General features: G+C 29.1%; 1 long non-coding RNA gene across 1 annotated transcript in view; it reads left to right on the top strand.

The window, feature by feature from the left end:
* The window catches only part of LOC139425216 (uncharacterized), a 255,021-nt gene extending 247,720 nt beyond the window's left edge, over window positions 1–7,301 (top strand). The window contains exon 3 of the long non-coding RNA XR_011636493.1: window positions 6,837–7,301. This is a non-coding gene — a long non-coding RNA (uncharacterized lncRNA). The remainder of the gene's footprint in view (window positions 1–6,836) is intronic.
* The last annotated feature ends 12,992 nt before the right edge of the window (window positions 7,302–20,293 follow it).

Raw genomic sequence — 20,293 nt, 5'->3', positions numbered from 1 at the left:
TATACAAAACCAGTAAAATTAAAAATACTTTTCATGTGGGTATTTTTTTATTTTTAACTGATTAATTTACATTTTTCGGTGAAGATTAAGTTAAAAAAAGGAAGATATAAAATTAAATTAAAAAACTTATTTATATATATAGTAGTTAATAAAATATATTGAGTGAGATTGTTTAGTAGCGTTAAAATAATTATGTTCAGAAAAGAATATTATCTTAAATTTAGAGTTCTCTATCAGATTATTGAAAAAACATTAATTAACTTAAACTAACTTTGAATGAAACTTTAATTTGTTCAGCTTATTCAAACGTACATTTAATTTAATAATTATTATACTTTTATCTTTATCTTTCGATCTTTTCTCCATATTCTGATCTGAACTACTATGAATTTTACACCATTAATTTTTTTGTGGTTGTTGTCTACTCTCAACCACGAAAGCATTTTCATTGGTAAGATTTCAGCTAATAACTACACTCTAGCTTCTCTAATAATCACACTGATCTCATAGTATTAAAAAATAGCGCTTATTTAAGTCGATGGAATTTGGATATAATTTCAAATAATGTTTCACTATCCAAATAGAGAAAAGGGACACTTGAAAAAACAGCGAGGACAACAGACACGAAACAAAAATATAGTCACAAAATCAAACATACTATACTTTCTATCCTTTATCTTTAATCTCATATGATCGAACTGAAGTATGTATAAACACACTTATCTATTATCTGAACTACAATAGATTTTTGTACCTTTATGCCTTTTGTGGTCGTATGTTTACTCTCAGCCTATAAAGCATTTTTACATGTCAGTTTTCAGACACCACAAGTAATCATACAGATCTCATAGTATTAAGAAATACAGCTTATTTAAATCGATGGGGTTAAGAGATGCATGAAATGTCAAATAATAATTCATTATCCAAATGAAAAAAATGAATACTTTTGGCTGTAAAGGAAAATACAGTGAAGACAATATGCCAGAACCACAAATAAAGTCACAAAAGACTTGAGATACATAAAATTTTACATAATATTTCCCTATCCAAAAGAAAAACAAATCTATGTGCTGTAGGCTGTAAATGAATTAAAAATTAAAAAAAAACAATTTCGGTTTTTTCAACAAGAAGTACATTCAGTGAAATAATGCAGAGCGTTTTCTATGCTGTAAAAAATAGTTTATCTCAACGCCAAAAATGTTAGTAATTGTTTGATAAAAAAGTGTTGTAGTGAAACGCCGTACATAACTATTGATCGAGATGTTTCATTACACCAAGAACAAAGGATGTTTTTTTATTCAACTTGGCGTAAAGAAACCGCCACCATTTTTGTTCCACAGAAATATTGAAACTCACAAAAACAGCAAGATATAATACGCAAAAGATTCAATAAAATTATTTTTACAAAATGATATAAAGCAAAAAATGCTAATGTATAATGCATATGAACAATACTTCCTAAAATTAACTTATTTTGTTAATCAAACATACGCACAACACAAGTAGAATATAAATATGAATTCGAACTAGGCTTAAGAAAACCAAAGTAGATGAAAATTAAATATTTAAAACTTATAGACAGACTTGTGCAAATCTTTTTATGAGGAAAAATTATTTAATTATCTTTTCTATACAACTAAGAACAATCGGATCTTTATTTATAACAGTTTACAAGTTGAAAATTCGGCTTTGTGAGGAAATGAAATCAAATATTCACATTCTCTGCTCAATTGTAAACAAGAAATATTTATAGTCTGACGGATCATAAAATGCCAAATTAGTTAAAAATAATTCATGGATGGAGTAAATGCATTTGATTCTGGTGTAAGCTTTCTCATTTTAGATTTAACTCTGCTTTTTAAAGTGAGAATGGAGGCTCGATTCGGTAGTAACTAAACGATTCGGTAGAAAAAGCTTTTTAACACCATTTTCGGATAGGTATAACAGCACAATTTCTACAATGTACTTATTGGTTTATTTATAATATTTTAATAAATACGATAGAATAAAACAGTGATTTATCATTTTCCAAACTACATTTTTTTTCTATGATATGCATGATATTTTACAGATTATGCATATCCAACGAAAATAACGTATCATGAATATCCAACATAAATAGCGAACAGTATGTCAATATTGCTTAAGCAAAATACGAAAGCAAAAGATTAAAAATTAAAATTAAACTTAGATACAAAGAAGTATTTTTTAGTATTTTGCATAGTAACGTTTTTAATTATGTACTATTCTGTTACTCGAAAAGAACTGAAAATATTTAATACTTTATGCTTTGAAATATCCCAAATTGGAAGTTATGTACTATAATTGAACTATTACTAAAATTTTTAATAAGCAACTTTGCGTTAATTGCTTTAAATACCTTTGAATTCCAAGTGAGATAATGACCCTTGTTTTGTCTTGAAATGACAAAAAAAAATAAACTATATTGCTTTTAAATTCCTTTTCTTATTTTATCTCTATCACTTATGGAATCATTTTGGAACTTAAAAAACTTTTCGGGTCCTATTTGACCAGCTCAGGAATTCAATAAATGATCATAAAAAGAATAAGAGACATAAAACAGTGTATAGGAAGGTTACATCTGAGGTAAGAACGAAGAAGAATGAAAGGGGTAAAACGAATCAATAATAGGAAAAGAAATCTTCGCTTTGCCCCATGACTTTTACCAATTCTATGAGGTCACGCAAGAAAAATGAACTAGTGTTTCCCATTTCTAGAACTTCTTACTCCCATAACTTAAGGTTTTTTTCTTGCTGAGTATGCGAATTAGTTTTGGCTTTACCGAGGAACTTTATTGTTGATCTTTTGACCTTATTATTGTTTCCTTTCTTATTGAAGTTTATTGAAGTTAAGTGGTTTTTGAAGTTCTTTTATTGAATTGCAGAAATGTTTCATTATGTATTTTCTTTTGGTGAAACTTATAACTTGGAAAAATATAATTTTAAAAAAATAGTTTCGATTAGAGAAAGAAAAATAAAATTCAATCTTAAATATAAAATTATAAATATATTATCGATAGTTTTCTATTTTCAAGTTTTAGGAATAGATGCGCTATCATTAAAAAGAAACAATTATGGTTTAATTGCAACAAGTAGAAATACGTTGGCTGAGTGGTAGCGCTTCGCGCTGCCGTGCCACAGGTCCTTGGTTCGATCCTTGGGCCGGGCAAGGCCGACTCAGCCTTTCATCCCTTCAGTGGGTCGATAAAATGAGTACCAAGCATGCTTGGGAACTAACACTGGGGGTTCCGTGTTCGGCTGACCACCTGACCGGAACATATGCTCCTGCACCCCAGAGCCCAAGGTCAAGAAAACTGAGATGGGCACAGTCGGCCGTGGCCCTCTTAATGGGCTGTCGCGCCACTGAGTTAGTTTTAGAAATACGTACAAGACAATTATGACTAAAGTTTCCTCTTTCAAAGATTTCTGAATAAATATGCTATTATTAAAAAAGAAAAATTTATAGTTTAAATAATAAAAAAAAGTAAATATGTGTCTAACACAATCATAAATTTCTGAAGTAAATACTGAAAGAAGTTCAAATATATTCAGTTAATTATTATTGTAGCAATTATTTTACTACTATGTGATGCCAAAAGCATGACATCTCTATTTATATACATTGTTTATGTTCTTACTGTGTGGATGTTTCATCTAGTTTTTGTGAGTTTGATATGACAAAAAGTAAGCCAACTCGTTTACCAATTACGATGAAGTGATAGTTTTCTCGCTAGATGTAATAGTCACAAAAGATGAAAATCCGATTCAAGAAGATGATGCCAAAAATATAAATGTGACTTGAAAAGGTTTAGCACAACCTTTCAAATACCTTTCTCGAATCTTTCTCCAAACAAGATCTATTTAGAACTAATAATAGAAAATTTGTGATTATTACGTACGTAAGAGTGAGTAAAGATGAAAAGTTTGCAAAATCGATACGCAAACTCTGGAGTAAAATATTATGCTAATATAGCGATATGTGAACAGTTTGATACCTACTCACGACCGTACTTTAGGATACGAAGCAACAAAACATATTTATATCCTGATGACTCTAAATGTCCAACTGGAAGAAAACTAAGTTAGTTGGATGTCTTACGCTGGTTAAAAGCAATATATGAATTCACCAGTATTCATGATCGGAGCAAAGTTCATTTTTACAAGCAAATATCACTTTCCCAAAAACCTATTCTAAAAATAGCACCAGACGTAGTTCACGAATACGGATATTTTTGTTACAATAAGAAAGCCTACATTGTCAGAAATACGAAAAAGGCACTTCTTTCTTTATACTTTCTAAATACTATTAATTAGTTTTCTTTTCTACATTTCCTTTTGAAATTTTGTAACAAAATATTTATTTAAACCATAATCAGTTTACAATAAGATGTCTAATGTGGGACTTTTATCTGTGTTTAGGAATAAATACAAATACACATCACTAAGATGTTGGAATTCACTTACTTATTCCGTGTTAAAATTTAGTTGACCGTTGCGCCAAGAAAAGATGCTTTAAGCGTTTATTTCTTTATACTTTGACCCACTTTAGTCCGTAGAACAAAAGATGATGACAATTGCATAATAGTAGATGATGGTAATAATACGTTTATGATGATGATAATAATATGTATTTTGAAACTTTTTAAACGGAAAATTTTCATAAGAAATTGTGTACAAATACTGTAGTTTTGATATTTCTAAATGAAAACATTAATAAATGTTACAAAAATTACTTAAATAGAGTGTTTTTTTTGTCCTTCTAAAATAGTCAATTTAAGAAATTTTGGTGATGAATTCAGGGTCAAACTCTACCAGTCCTAAATGGAAAGTTTGGTGAGTGATTGGAGAACTCCATTGATCGTGCCTACTGCAAAGTTTGTCGGAGGTGGACTTATAGTGCTTTTGGTATGAGCAGGTACCCTTGATACCATTCATGGTAATCTTAACACCGTCTCTTACTTCACTCTTCTAGAGAAAGATGTGCTTCCTACACTGTGGCAATTTTATCTTGTTTAAATCTTTCTTACTTTTACTTCCCGAATGACAAGGCCACTTTTCATATTGTGAGGTCTACCATGGATTCATATGATGACAATGAGAAAAACAGAATGGACTGGATTTCCAGGACTCCATACCTGAATGCTATAGAAAATCTCTGGGACAGATGAAATCGCCAGATTAAGAAACCGTCCATTATCGACAAACGAAGTTACATGTCTTTTTCAAGGCGAGTGAAACAAAATGCATTACCCATCATCCAAACACCCGTGGAAAGCGTGCCCAGGATAGTAAAGACTATAATTGCCTCAGGTGGAGGCTCTGCCAGCTGGTACCCTTGAATGAATTGTGTTTATCTCTTCTATCGCATTAATCCAATTACTTATCGGCAAATAATACATATTTTGAACAATTGTTTCATGCAAGAAATAAATGTCGCCTCCTAAATTTGTTTCATTCTGTCTGCAACGTTTGGAATTTATTTTTTTTTTTCATTGTCATTTCCAAGTTATTTGTTTATAAATTTGATAATAAAAGTTTATAAAATTTGAATTTTACATAAAATTAAATGCCTTTAGTTGAATATATTTAACAGAAATTACTTTACGTACTCCTATCCTTCATTTTGTTCATCATGTACCATACATCATCACATTTTTTATCTCATTACCATAGCGCGGCTAATTGACGTAAGTCAGAATATCTCTCATTAACCTTAATGAGGCAGTATATCACACCTTTGATTGATATTGTCTGACAAGATGGAAAATTAATGATGTTTGATCTTTATAGTCTTCTTTAACCTTGAAACAACTTCCGAATTAGAAGTTTTTGGTAGATTATTTCTAAGATTTTTTTTTTTTAGTTAAGCAGACATTTGTGACTGCAGGCTTGTTCCCATACTGCAGCGAATAAAATCTTTTGCATCTATCATTTAGTAATCTATACAAGTTCAGTTGAGCGGTTATCTTGAAGGGGTGGTATAGATGGTATCAATTGTAGGAACTGATAGCTGCACTGTTGATAGATGTTGTATTTGACATGGCACGATACTAGAGGCAATCTCCTATTTATCGGCTGACTGTCCATGAGCATTTGAATTGACACTTTTATTCACCTAAATAATCTTAATTGCAGTTTCTTTTATTAAATATCACAGAAATTTGTTTTTAATTAGGTCTGAAAATAGCTGTTTCAACGTAATTCAATTTGGCGAACTTGTCAAGTTAATCTTCAAATCATTTAGAGATAAAACAGCTGTTTCTAGACTTAATTGAATGTAGTTTTTGCTATTAATTATTAAAAAGCACAAAGTAAACATAAAGTTTAATAACTTGGTAAATAAAGGTGTTGTTTATAAAAAGCGCACTTGTTGTCCGTCCACATAAAGAAAATGCTTTTTACAGAGCATCGTGGCATTCTGACAGCTAGTTGCTGAGCAATTCTCAATTTGTGTGCTTTTTCATTACTAGTGGCGTACTATGACATTCCCAGCAATGAGCTACAATGTATTTCTCAATTTTTGAGACTTTCTTTAGCACAGTCATTCTGTACTCGATCATTGAGTATAATCAGATGAAGGAAAAAAGTAATAATACGACTTGTCTTGAACAAATGAATCACATAATTTAATCAATTTTGTCGCATGTGCCTATTTTTGATGGTAAACTAGTTAACCTTCAGTTATCTGGTAACCTTTATCTATTTGATATTGTGCCTAAACACTTTTACTAACCCTTTCATATTCCTTAGCAAAATTAAGATATTTTAAAATCATTTCCAGGTCTCGTGATCATCTACTTTTTCCTTTTTTTAAAGCTTGCTACAATTCGTATCACGTCAAGTCCCACTGTTGGATCACGTTTTCTCTACCACTGGTGCCAAAATATGATTCTGGCCAGCCAAATATGACACGAGTCTTAGTTTCTGGACGTTAAAATACTTCGGATAATACAAGCTGATCGAAACATTTCAAGTAATGAAGATCTACTTATTAGATATCCTAAAAGTTATATAATTTACATAACTCTTTGATATGCATTGCGAAATAACAATATCCCACTGAACTATTGTTTCTGAACCAACCTAGCACGTTTCTAATGAACGGTTTCTCACGAAAAGCGTCAAACTTAATAACTAAGAGTGATCATAAATATGACAATTAATTAGTGCTAACTCTTAATTTAGTTATGAAATCGGACACAAAAATACTTTGTCCGGATTTGTCTGAATAAACAGATAGATACATTTTTTCTGACGTTTTGGATTTTTGATCCTTGCAATATGGATAGCCTAAATCTGGAAATCGTGATCCTTATAGTTCCGACAGAAGAGTAGATGAATTTTTATCCCATTAATATTTATTTCACTTTTTGCATGTTTTTGTCACATCTTTAAAACTAATAAGCAATTTTAAAAAAATGAACTCACTGATGAAAACTATTTACTCTAAGAAAATTTCATGCAAACAATAATTTTTAATAATCATTTGTTACTTTTCTTTATTTAATTTAATAGAACAAATAAAAATTTTGAAATATGCTGCACGAATTTTTCATACCATATTGATCTACATATTTTTCGATTGAAATTTTAATGTTTCGCTAATTTTTTGAAGTAGAAGTCGAGAGAAATTAAAATTAAGTTTTAAAAAAAATGATTTGGGGACAGTTATAAAATATTCAAATGTTATGATTAATACCTAAATGTGAATCTTTTTTCATAATTGAAAAATACGATGTTTCCTTTTAAGTCGTCTGCTAACTATTGATTAATTTATCAAAGAGATTTGAATAAGATATTATTTAATGAATTTCAAGTTTTATAAAAACACGTGTCTATTTTAATATAACTAAGTATCTGTTTTTCTTTCTTGTTGCTTCTCAGTTAATTTTTTCCACGTGTGACTTAATTTCAGTAATATTCATAATTATGCATATAGTTTTAATATATATTTATCAATTATTTATTATATTTTTTATAACTAAGTAACAAAATACGAGTTTCAGTAAGTATATCCTTATATTTTCTTGAATAAAATGCTTTTAACGTTAACAATATTTAAAACGGCATTTCGATATGGAGCTTTGATGTTTTAAGTCATTACAAAGAGTATGGAATTAACGAACCTATTCCTACAAAAAAAAAATTAAGAGTCTTAAATCTCTCATACTAAACGTTTTAATTTTAAATTCAAATTTTAATTTCCAGGCAAGGTGTAGTCGAGAGCTATTCAACTAATTATTTCCTTATTTATAATTTTTTTTTAACAATTTTCAAATTCTCATTCGTTTGGTTACCACGTTTAGTTTTTTCAATAATATATTAATCCGTTTTTTTTTTAATTGGAACTTGAATTTAGATTTTCTTTAAACTGAGCATTCTTCGTAAATGTTTTTTCCTGTTTCCGTAAGTCTACTATTGCCAGTTTGCTTATAGTTAAACATTGCTAAGTAATTATTAATATTTTACTCTTTTAAAATTACTCTGTGTGAAACGTCTGACAAATCGTACTAATTAAGAGTGTACTTTTTCTCGATTAATGAACGAGCCAATTATTTTTTTCCCCTTCTTATTTCTTGTTTGAGTTTAAAGGCATTTTAGTGGAACACAAAAATCTTCATTAGCTTTCTTTGCTTTTGAAATGCACAAATTCAAACAGAAATTTTATTTTGACGTTCAAATTTTTTTACACCCCTTACTTATAGGATTTTTTTTTTAAACATGCTCGTGGAAAAATTGGCTTTTGTCTTAACAATTTTTTTTCTCCAAACTTTGGCACAATTTACAAGATCCTACAGCAGAATAATTTGTTATCAACAATATACCTTATTTTTCAAGCATTAAGTGCCAAAAATGTAAAGTTGTAAAATATTCCAAAACCGTAATAATTCTAGATTTATCATTTCAAAAAAATTTTCATTTCCCAACTAATATTTTTTTCTTTTAAAATAAGATGTATTATAATATTTTTGAATTAAAATTTATTTCTTGTAGCTGTAATAAGCGTGTCCAACTATTAATGTGAGTAATACTCTCGAACCGTTGCCCGGAATTTCCACAGCAACGGATAATTCGAAAAAACTGCGCATCTTGAGATTTTCACTGTGTCTCTCGTCTATTTAACTGCGCATCCCGCTCTTTTCCCGTTTATGGTTTTATTTCAACTTTTGTGTGATATTTAATTGCTTAATCAGATATTGCGTAGCAGATGGCGCTAGTTGTTCTGAGGGCTACGAAATTAATAAGCATGCTTTGCACCATTTTGCACACCTTTTTCAAAGCGAGCTGCTTGCTGCTAAATAAAAAAAATATAAAAAATAAAAGTTACGGAAAAAAAATTGAAAACTTGCACAAAATTATTGAAGTTATACTTCTTATGCGACTTCCAACAAGGTTGCGTTAAACGTTGAACGATACATTTTTATTGGCCTGGAAATCACGTGGTAGGATCCAGTTTTCCCTCATTCATATCCATATTGTTTTGGTACTCACTAGCATAAAAATAATAAAAGTCATAAAAGTATTGTTTTCCTATAAATATTTTTTTAGTTTGTTTTGATACACATATAATTTAATAGGGTAGTATTTTTTATTTTGGAATTTAGTGGATAACAATTGTAAAAAATAAGTGAAAACAATCCCACGGACAATACGACGGATTTAAGGTCATGTCAAGGTACGTCTCTTGCGAATATCAATAGATTGTTAGGCTTTTTCTGAAATTACATTATGACGCATTCACATACATTATTAATACAATACATTTTCCAGGGCGAGACGATGAGGCAACCACAAGCACTGGTTCAAGAGGTCCAAGAGGGAAAAATGCACAATATTACCGTGATTACAGAGCATGGAAGCGAGCGGAGCAGGAAAAAGAGTCGTTGAATGGAACTAGTGATCCTTCTACAACTGCTGACACTACAATTAACGTCGCAGGTTGCGAAGTTTAACTTCTTTCGCGCGGAGGGATTCCACGCACTATTTTTTTATTATTATTATTTTTTTTTGTTTACATTTTTCGACAACATTTCTTATTGTCTCTATCGAAAGAAAAACTCTTATACAAAAAATGTTTGAACATTTGAATAATAAAATCATATAAAGACTTGAAATATGAATCTAAAAATACGCAATTTTTGAACCTATTAAAAAAAATTAAAGAGTAAGTGAGTTAACATTCGTTTGACAGAAAATTATTACGCAGTTTATAATACAGATTTAATGATGCAATTTTAGTATTGTTTGCAAGGATCTTTGGCTCGTAGTAAATAGTTACCCAGACGTAAATTTATAAATTGTTATGACAGTTGCTTAGGGTGTAAGGGCTTAGCCTTTTAAAATGATTTTTTTTGTAATTTTATTAAACTTCCAAAATTATTGAAATTCCAATTTTAATAATTTTGCAAGTTTGATATTTCAGTTCAGCAAAATGTGAACTGAATAGCACATTTAAAGTTTCTCTTGAATTTATTTAATGCAATTCTGAGCAAAAATATAGGTAGGACATTATTTACTTAGTCAAAATAATACAATTTCTAAAAATAATTTGTTGTTCGTAAAATAACAAAGCCCGAACATTGAAGAATTATTTCAGTTTAAGTAAGTAATAATATATTAATTTTTGGTTAAGAAATATATTTAGATTTTTGAACTTAAATATCTCTCATAAAAACTATTCATAATTAAATTTAAGTTAGTATGTCTAAAGTTATTAAATTACATCTAAAAAAGCTATGCCTATTTGAAACAATATTCAATAAAATTGCTACAGATGTTTTATAACTCAATATCACAATTAATTATTAAATTGATTTATATATTCAGAAGATATACATCATGCAATTTAGTAACAGGTATTACAGTATTAAAAAACAAAAAAAGAACTAATTTAAATGTAAACTTTTCAATTAAATTTTATACTCATAAAAGAATTTTAAAAAATATGTTCATTTCGAAATCACGTTAGGATTGTTGTGAATTTTATGAACAGAAGCATATTTCAAAGGATCAATCAGGCTAATAAAATAAAAGAAATAAAAGTTTTTTTACGTCTTATTAGTAGGGGAATTTTCGTGACCCAATCAACTAATAGAGATGTGCAATGACCATTACTGTTTAGGGATACATGGTTGTCAGTTGATTGGCTCTAACAAAAAGCACCGAACTACGAAGCTAATAAGGATAACACTAGTATAAAAAACTTATAAGGCACTTTGTTTTTACTTAATGATTATACTATTAATCATAATGAAACAATATAAAAGAAAATTAGCTTGATAAATGAAAAAGATATAGTTAAACTGGGCTTGAAATATTAAGTAATTAAAACAAGACAATGAAAATTAAATGATCTACACTGCAAATAATACCAGATCAAATTATGGTAAAAAGTACTGCATCCATAAAATCCACTTACCTCGAAAATTTTTTTTACTGTAAAAATTTATAATTAATTTTTCCTCGCACTATTTACTTAATTGCAGTGATTATTTAGTAAGTATCACCGTGAAAATTACGGTGTATCGGATTTTTTGTTCCGTAAAATGTTAAAATGAAAATAAATTTTACGGTAAAATGTATTGGCACTCAGGGGGCCAGTACTTTTTGTCCTTATTTTAATGAAAGATCAGTTCAAAATTTTAAAATGACGCAAATATTAAAATCATAAAATTAACATAAACATTTAAATTATGCGATAGAGTAAAATGCAGATAGGTTATTCCATGGCAAAAAGTCATTAAAACAATTCACATTACATTTTTTTTCTGAATGAGAATAACATTATTTTCATGTATTTACATTTACAATATGTTTCAGGTACAAAAATATTTTTACAATATTTCTGTTTTATACACATATTAATAAAATTATATGCATCACGCGCGAGACAACACTCATTGAATCTACATATATGAAATTATAGCATTTGTATACTATATAAAAAAATACGANATATATATAATTGTTAAATATCACGGAGATCGGAAATATCTGTTTGTAAGGAAATACATTTCATGTTAATGTTCAACTTTTTTTTTCATGTATAACCGTATTTTATTTATTATAGTTAAAGCAATTGTTCTGCTTTACACTGTGAAAAATTCAAGATACCATTACGAATAAAGGAGCACAAGCACTCGGAGTGTAGCACGAAAATTGAGGGGAAAATATGGTTAAAACTGCCAGAATATGGTAAAATTTACCAGTGTTTTTGGCTCTATGGCAACATAAAAGAGCTTCGTAATTTTCACAGAAGTGATTTGGTAATGATTTTGGCAAAATCAGCAATACAATATAGTTTTATAACAAAGTTATAACAAGAACAAAGTTGGAAGGTATGTTAAAATTTAGTAATTTTATAATACCTTGGAGAATGGAATAAAATCTCTTTATTCGGTAAAAATTTTGTTTCAATTTGTATTTTTATATTATTAAATGTATGGTAAATAGAACCATAAATTTGAACGGAAAAATAACCAACTGAATTGCTAAAATACCGTCGATTTTGATTTTTTTTAAAACCGGAGAAATGTTTTTTTATTTTTTACCAGAACAGTCATTTACTATACATTCCAGTAATTTTCTCTGATTTTTTTTTCTGCTGTGCATAAAATCCACTTTTCTGTAAAATTAATTTTTACCCTAAAATTTGATACCATAATTTTTACAACAATATTTATTTAACTACAGTCAAACATGAATGACAATATGAAATTCTAGCCTCACCGAAATATTTTTTATAGGCAATGTTAGTTACATTTTATTTTATAGCTAATAAAATATTCCAAAACATGTACTGAAGAAAAAGTACGGATAAAATCACAGAATATTGTTAAGTTTATCGTGTTCCTGGCTCTACTGGAAAGCCAAACAGCTCAGTAAATCTTACAGAAACGATTTGGTAATAAATTTGGTAAAATTAGCAATGGAATATGGTTTTATAATGTGGGATATAGTTTGGTATTTGTAGTGAAATTTTGTAATTTTATCATGCATCTTAGAGTATGGCATAAAAGCCATTTATTGAGTCAAATAAATGCAAAAGCTTTATGCTTTTATGCCAAAGTTTTCTCAAAGTTTTTTTTTTAGTTTTAAATGTTTTACTAAATGAGCAGCAATAAGCTTTATAAGTCTGAAATACAGAATATACGGCAAAGTGTTACAATATGAAAAAAAAATTACCAAATGAAGGGTTTAAATACCGTATGTTTTTATTTTATTTACCAGAATTGTTTTTCATACCAGAAATATCCTTACCAGGTATCACAATAATTCTACCTGAATTTGTTTCTTCGTGTGGTTTTAATATTTTGTGTTGGGAAGAAACGTGGATTTTAAAGCAAAAAAACTACTAAATTTAAAATATTATTTATAATTAAAATCTACCCTTAAATCACACAAATAAATTTTTTTTCTCTATTTACAGTATTTTAAACAACTGATAAGTTTAATTTCAACATTAACATAAAAATTACCCAAAGTCCTAGCTCAAATAACAAAAGGGGAAATGAGTTTCGAAGCCCAATACTTAAAGCAATTAACAAGGTTATCTAGTGGAAAATTGCATGAATTAACTGAAGTGCGTTAACGTAAGAAAACTATTTAGAGTAAGAAAAAAATATATGAGGAAACTTGTCTCGAACTCATGTTATAATTTTTTATTTTTTAAAATTAGGTTACAGTTGATTTCTTATCATCAATTTAGTCGTTAACCAAATACGCTGTAGCTTAATTTATGATGCGAGAGCTTAAGTATCAATATGTTACAACAAAATCGGTTTTAGAAGAAGATAACTCCAGTAATTACCTCTAATAGCTTTGCAAACTGAAGACTTCTAACTCCTCGCATAAAAATACAAACATTATCATCTCGTTAACTGATTCTGTTCTAAACTTCTTTTATTTTGTAAAATTTTTCCACTGAAAATTTGTCTTTTACTTGATTTAGTTAAGAATTTAAACTTTTAACTAAATCTATTTTAACTATATAGTAATTTATCACTTTAAATTGTATTCCAATTACTCTGCATATTTCAAGATGTATTTAATTTACACATACTGAGGTACTGATTTGAAATTGAATCTCTCTATAAATTGCCTCTATTGTAAGCAGTATTTTTTTGTTTGGAAATCGTCCTTCATACTAGTTGGAATTCTAATCAGATAATTGAGTTTTTTTTTCTGTTAAAAACATTCATCACTTTTTTTCCTCCACTGAACTTGATTTTTGGGAGTCATTTCATATTTTGAGAAACTTTAATAACTTAGTTAATAAAATTTCCAGTAATCAGACTTTTTTCCTATGTTTGATTTTTTTTCCAATTTAATCTTTTGCTACCAATCAGCTTAACACGTGACTCTCCCACGCCCTTCTTTTAATATCTTGTTCAAACTTGTTCCTCTTTTCCTTATTTGTACCTTATTCTCGTTTTCTTTTAGTTTACGTAGTACAATGTATACCCTTCCCTTTCAAATGCTCTTTTTTTGAACATTTATCAGAACAAGCTTTAAGGAATCCAAATAAATTTGTCATTTTATGTCGTTCATTTGAATGATATGAACATTTTATTAAACACTGGGTACATTTTATAAAATTAGTCTTTTTTAGAAAAAGACTTTAAAAGTGAACAGTTGTTTTTACAAAGTTTCAACGGATCCTATAAATTTTTATCAGTGGTAATAAATATACTTTCTTAGAATTTAGACTTTTTGAAACTCGCTTCATCGTTCAGAGTTCTGGATAAGACATTGCTTGAAAAGTTTTAACTGTTATATACTTTGTTACCCAAACCGTAAAGTTCGAGTCTTGGCATGTAATGGTTATGCTTAGTGTTTATGTAAGGCAGGGAAAGGCTAAGCATGCATTTCCTGGATTAATTTTTAAATTTAGGAAGACCATTAAACGGCACATTTTTGCTGTGGCCATTCAGTCCGCAGTTTGAGCTGTTTCCATTTTTAAACACTCATTTTAAACTGCGTCCATTTTTGTAATTACGTATTTTGAGCTGAGTCCTGAATAAAAGTCTCACTGATGATCTACATCTAATAAAAAAAGTCATAATCTTAAAAAAAAAAACACTTTAGTCCTAAATAATTGATTTTCTTATACATAAAGTGCGAATCTTAATAGTTCTAACAGTTGACCTCAAATGTGATATTTAATAAGGTACGATATCTGACTCAATAACATACAGAAAATATATGTTATTGAGTCAGATTGAATAAGCGTAGCTTATTTCAGATATTTTCGGAATATGACTAAACTTTCATAATATGGGGTAGCCACAATCTGAAAAATTAAATGCCAGTGTAATATAATTTAGGAAAGCTTCGAACGATTAGGCCTCTTAATGTTCAGTTCAGATCAATTCAAGTAGTTCAGCGTAATTTCAGTATAAATACAGTTTTCCACATATCTTTATTTTTTAGAAGGGATAAAAACCTTATGCACATAATTAAAAATTTGTATATTCGCAGATATTTCCATACAAAAAATATTTGTTACAGATAAAAATATTTTTATTGTTTTGTTTAAAATTTATCGATAACACTTTAAATTGTGAGATGAGACACACGTCATTTATACGAAATTGAAATATTAACAGCAGATTAAAAACAAAATAAAAAATGAGGATATATCCTCTTCGTATAAATTCCAATCAAACCTTGTATTTCGTTATATAATCATATAGAATTAGCTTGTTTTAAAGTTCCTTTTTTCCTTTTTCAATCTCTGTGTCATTTTATTACTTAATTCTTGCTGGATGTCAAACTTTTCATTTCATAAAAATATGAGCATAAGTAAGATGAAAACTGTATGAAAGTATGAAACAAACATCTTGCATAGCAAAGTTCAGAAATAACTTTCTATACTTTGTCAAAAAGTTTGAAAGTATTAATCTAATAACTACACTGAATCTAATACTATACATTCATTTTCTATTTGATGTAGCGTGTCTCGAGAACTTTCGGCCAAACAGGCGAGAAGGACAATTCCCCAGAGATTTCAAGCAATCACACAAATTGACATCCGCTAGAAAACTTTTGAAACTAATGGTGGGAATTAATTTTTTCTTTTTACTTCATTTTTATTGTAGAATTTACTATTTTACAGAATAAATATTTTTTGTCATGATTAGAAATATCAAATGAGCATTTAAAAATTATACAAAAAATAACACTAATAAAATACAACACTTATAAAATGCAACAATAATAAAAAAATCAAAAACGCTAATAGAAATTTTCTATTCCTAATAAGTGGTAAAAACTAACCGTTTTGAACAGATAGTGAATGCAGCAATGAATTAGACCAATTTATAAATAGTTCAGGACTAAAAGTTTAGGAATTTTAAGTCTTAGAAATTCATCTAATAAAATTAGTACACAATTTCAACTTTAATTTATTACTTTTTGTTCTGTTTATACTGATTAAGTTTATAGAAACATACTTTACAAGTCTAAGTGTTTGCAAACGAAACACGTCTCTTTTCATATATGACACTGAAAATACATCTTTGATCTTACACATCTGACTCATGTGTGTAACATCTTTCGTGTTACACACATGCTTCACGCAATTCGCCATGTGACCTGATTTGTATTATTATTCTCATACCAAAAAACTAATTAAGAAAATTAATAAAAAATTTTCTTTTTAAATTTAAACTTTTTTTTATCATTTTTTCTTTATTAAATTGAGTTGTAAAGAAAAAGTTCTAAATGTAAACTTTTAAAATTTTGATAAGAAAAAAATAAGAATCATCAGCAGTTAAAATTACACGAAAGTGTCATGTTTATTCTGCTGCGCATTCTTTCTTCCAGTTGTAGCACGTAAACAACCACGCCTTTAAATGTCAAGTGCACACACCCTGTAAAAAAATTTGAATCAAATTACTGTAAATAGTACTGGCACTCTGGGTGCATCATCTGTAATATTAGTTTTAACGTAAAATCTTTTTTCACCGTAGAATTTTGTATCATATATTTCGCATTAATAATTATTTGGACTACTATGATTCAGTAATTTTACAATAATTATTACTGTTAAAATCACGATATAACACATTTTTGGTTCTGTAAAGATTTTCGATAAAAATGGATTGAACGGTAAAAAAATATAGGAACACTGAGTCCCGGTCTCTTTTACTGTATTTTGATCCTGTATTTTTTACAGTGCAATTCGGCAAGACTTTATTCCGAATTACGGATTTGTATGCAAAAAATGCAAACATATTAGGTGATTTCTTTGGTGTTATATATGGAAATAACACCATTTATGGCTTTGTAACTTTATATGAAGAGTAATTATTACTTTATTTAACGTAAGAGAATTTTTGAGCTCCTTTTTTATTGAAAAGGACGCGTAATTTAAAAAAGAAAATGAATGTGTAGGTTGCATTAAGAAACACATTGTATTTAAAGCAAACAAAAAATTTTCTATGCCACGAATTTTAAAATGCTTATCTTGGAGTAAAACAATCAAAAAGTTTACCTAAAAGAAGGAATAATAATACTAAAAGTGCACAAATGTGAAGCAAGCAATCTATTTTCTTGAGAAAACAACTTGTTTCTTTCAACATTGATCGAAAAGTCTTAACCTCAGCCACACAGAAATACATCAAGCTTTAACTCCAGAAACTAGCAACTTTTATCGATAGCCAAGCGTAGGGAAAAATCGAGGCCTTGTCTTTTGATTTTTCTCATCGTCTTATGGCTCAATGCAAGTGTAAATTTCTTGAGTGCAGTTATTTCGTCATCAAAGAAGGTTTAGCCAATTGTAAGTATAGATGTAATTCAAATCGTATGTGTTAAAGCTTTTCTCATCATGTGCTAATATCCTACTCTAATCTTAATTGAGTGTTTTGCAGATTTAATACATGTTGCTGGTATAAATTACCTGAATATGCATGGTGTCTTAAACCATATTTAAGGTTTTCAAAAACCTATAACGGAAAAATGTTATAGCAGCAAATTCATGAGGATACTATTTCTTCCCAAAGTCCTTGAGTTTAGTTCATTGTACTTTTGACAGACGGCGCTGTAATCATTAAAGTCATATATCAACCTACAACCCGCATTTCGTATTTCCAAAATATGGTAATGAGATTTTAATTTACTATAAAGTTTGTGGAAAATTGTGATGTTACTTTTAATTATTTTTCTTTAAAATGCACGTTTACTTTTAGCGCTATCTGTCTAAAGGTTTTAGAACTAAAATCAAAAATTTGGAGAAAGCAAATGCCACATTTGCTTCAACTGTTTTTAAACCTTAACTGTTTCCCTATTACGATATTTTTTTTAAAAAACATATGGTCTACTATAGAACACCTATATAATAACTTAACCTGGTAAAAATGCTTAAACTGGCTAGAACATAATCTGGGTTAGAATAGTTAATATTAAGTTAAAATGACAGGACCCATATCAATTAAAACAATGTGTAATTTATAAAATATTTTCAGTTTCAATATATTACCATTTGAGGTCCAGTAAGATGGGGTGATATGTTAAAAATAAGATTCAATATATAAAGTTAATTTGTAACTACTATAAATAAGATTTCTATTGTCATTCATATACCAAATTGCTAATCATCCTAATGTCGGATTATATTTTTAAACATTAATACTTCTCAAACCATAAGAACTTGCAACTAGTTAGTTACCTTTTAAGAACATAAAGCTCGTATCTGGAATAATCCGTTGCTAAATGAGATAAGTCATAGCACTCGCATAGACTAATGTCTTGTTTTGTCTTGTCATTCAAGCTGGACGACTGAGCCACGGAGCGGCCCCTATCCAATCCATCATGAAATATTAACATTTTGTAGGCATTCATTAAGGTTAGCAGTTAGTGTGGTTGTTAATAAAAAGATTCAAGCACTTTGCGTGAATAAATAAAAACAAATGGAAAATAAAGGAGCAACTTGCTCTACACTAGATGTGCTTAACATTTTGTGGTTGCAGATGAGTGTTGATGGTCAGCGTGGGGTAACGCTTGATTTATTAATTTCAAATGCAGATTTTTATTTTTCAAAATTGTAGTTGTAGAAGTTGAAGTTTGAATATGTCCTTATAATTTAGATATGATTTTCAGTTGAATGCTATTATTTATTTCAATGATTGTAATATCATTGAAATTACATAGTTAGAGCTTAGACTAAAAATAAGCATGTGTTAATGTAGACACTTAATGTGTTCTAACAAAAACTTAATGTGCTGTCTGAAAAAATTTATATTACAGTGAGACTTTTATCGCTCTTATTAAATTAAGTTCTATGTTTTAAGTTCTTTGTTTTTTCAGTTTGTTTTGATACACATCTATCTATATTATATAAAACGCTAATACGTATGTATCAATAAAACCGATGATATTTCTTTTCTCGCGTTGGCAACAGTTTTCATTTTTAATTTATGGGCTTCTGCGTGCAAGAGCACGTAGTGAGCATCATATGGCTAATCTACATTATATAAAACGCTAATACGTTTTAATTGATAGGCTTCGGCGCGCAAGAGCACGTAGTGAGCATATCATATGTCTAATTGGGTAAATTCTCACCGAATTATCAAAACACTTCTCACAAAATTATCTTAATCGAAGCCGATGCTTTTCATCCGGCGTTCAGTACTATTTCATATTCTTTTACAACACATGGTTTTTAGCCCTCTGGTGGGAAAGACTTTAAAACAAACCTTACAAAAGTTACTTTTCTCGACAACTGAAATTTAGAATAGTGTGATTAAGAAAAATATGTGCATTTTTTGCAATTTCAAATTAATATTGAAATGCACAGGTTTAGAATTTTCTACAGTTAAAGTTTTCGGAACTTCAGTGTTCAAAAAAGTATACAAAAGCTAGACGTTAAGAACGTATCCAATGCGCGAGCATCGGATTGCGGGCGAGCGCCAGCGAGCAGGGGGTGAAGCCTCCTAGTATAATTTAACAGGGTGGTATTTTTTATTTTCAAATTTAGTGGATAACAATTGTAAAAAATGAGTGAAAACAATCCCACGGACAATGTGAAGGTACGTCTCTTGTGAATATCAATTGATTGTTAGGTTTTCTCTTCTGAAATTACATTATGACGCATTCACATACATTATTAATACAAATACATATTCCAGGGCGAGACGATGAGACAACCACAAGCACTTCCACTAGTTCAAGAGGGAAAAATGCACAATATTACCGTGATTACAGAGCACTGAAGCGAGCGGAGCAGGAAAAAGAGTCGTTGAATAGAATTAGTGATCCTTCTACGACTGCTG

Source organism: Parasteatoda tepidariorum, chromosome 3, assembly GCF_043381705.1.
Source record: "Parasteatoda tepidariorum isolate YZ-2023 chromosome 3, CAS_Ptep_4.0, whole genome shotgun sequence".
Lineage (NCBI taxonomy): Eukaryota > Metazoa > Arthropoda > Arachnida > Araneae > Theridiidae > Parasteatoda > Parasteatoda tepidariorum.
The sequence above is the reverse complement of the archived record's forward strand: the minus strand, read 5'-3'. Positions and strand labels throughout refer to the sequence as shown.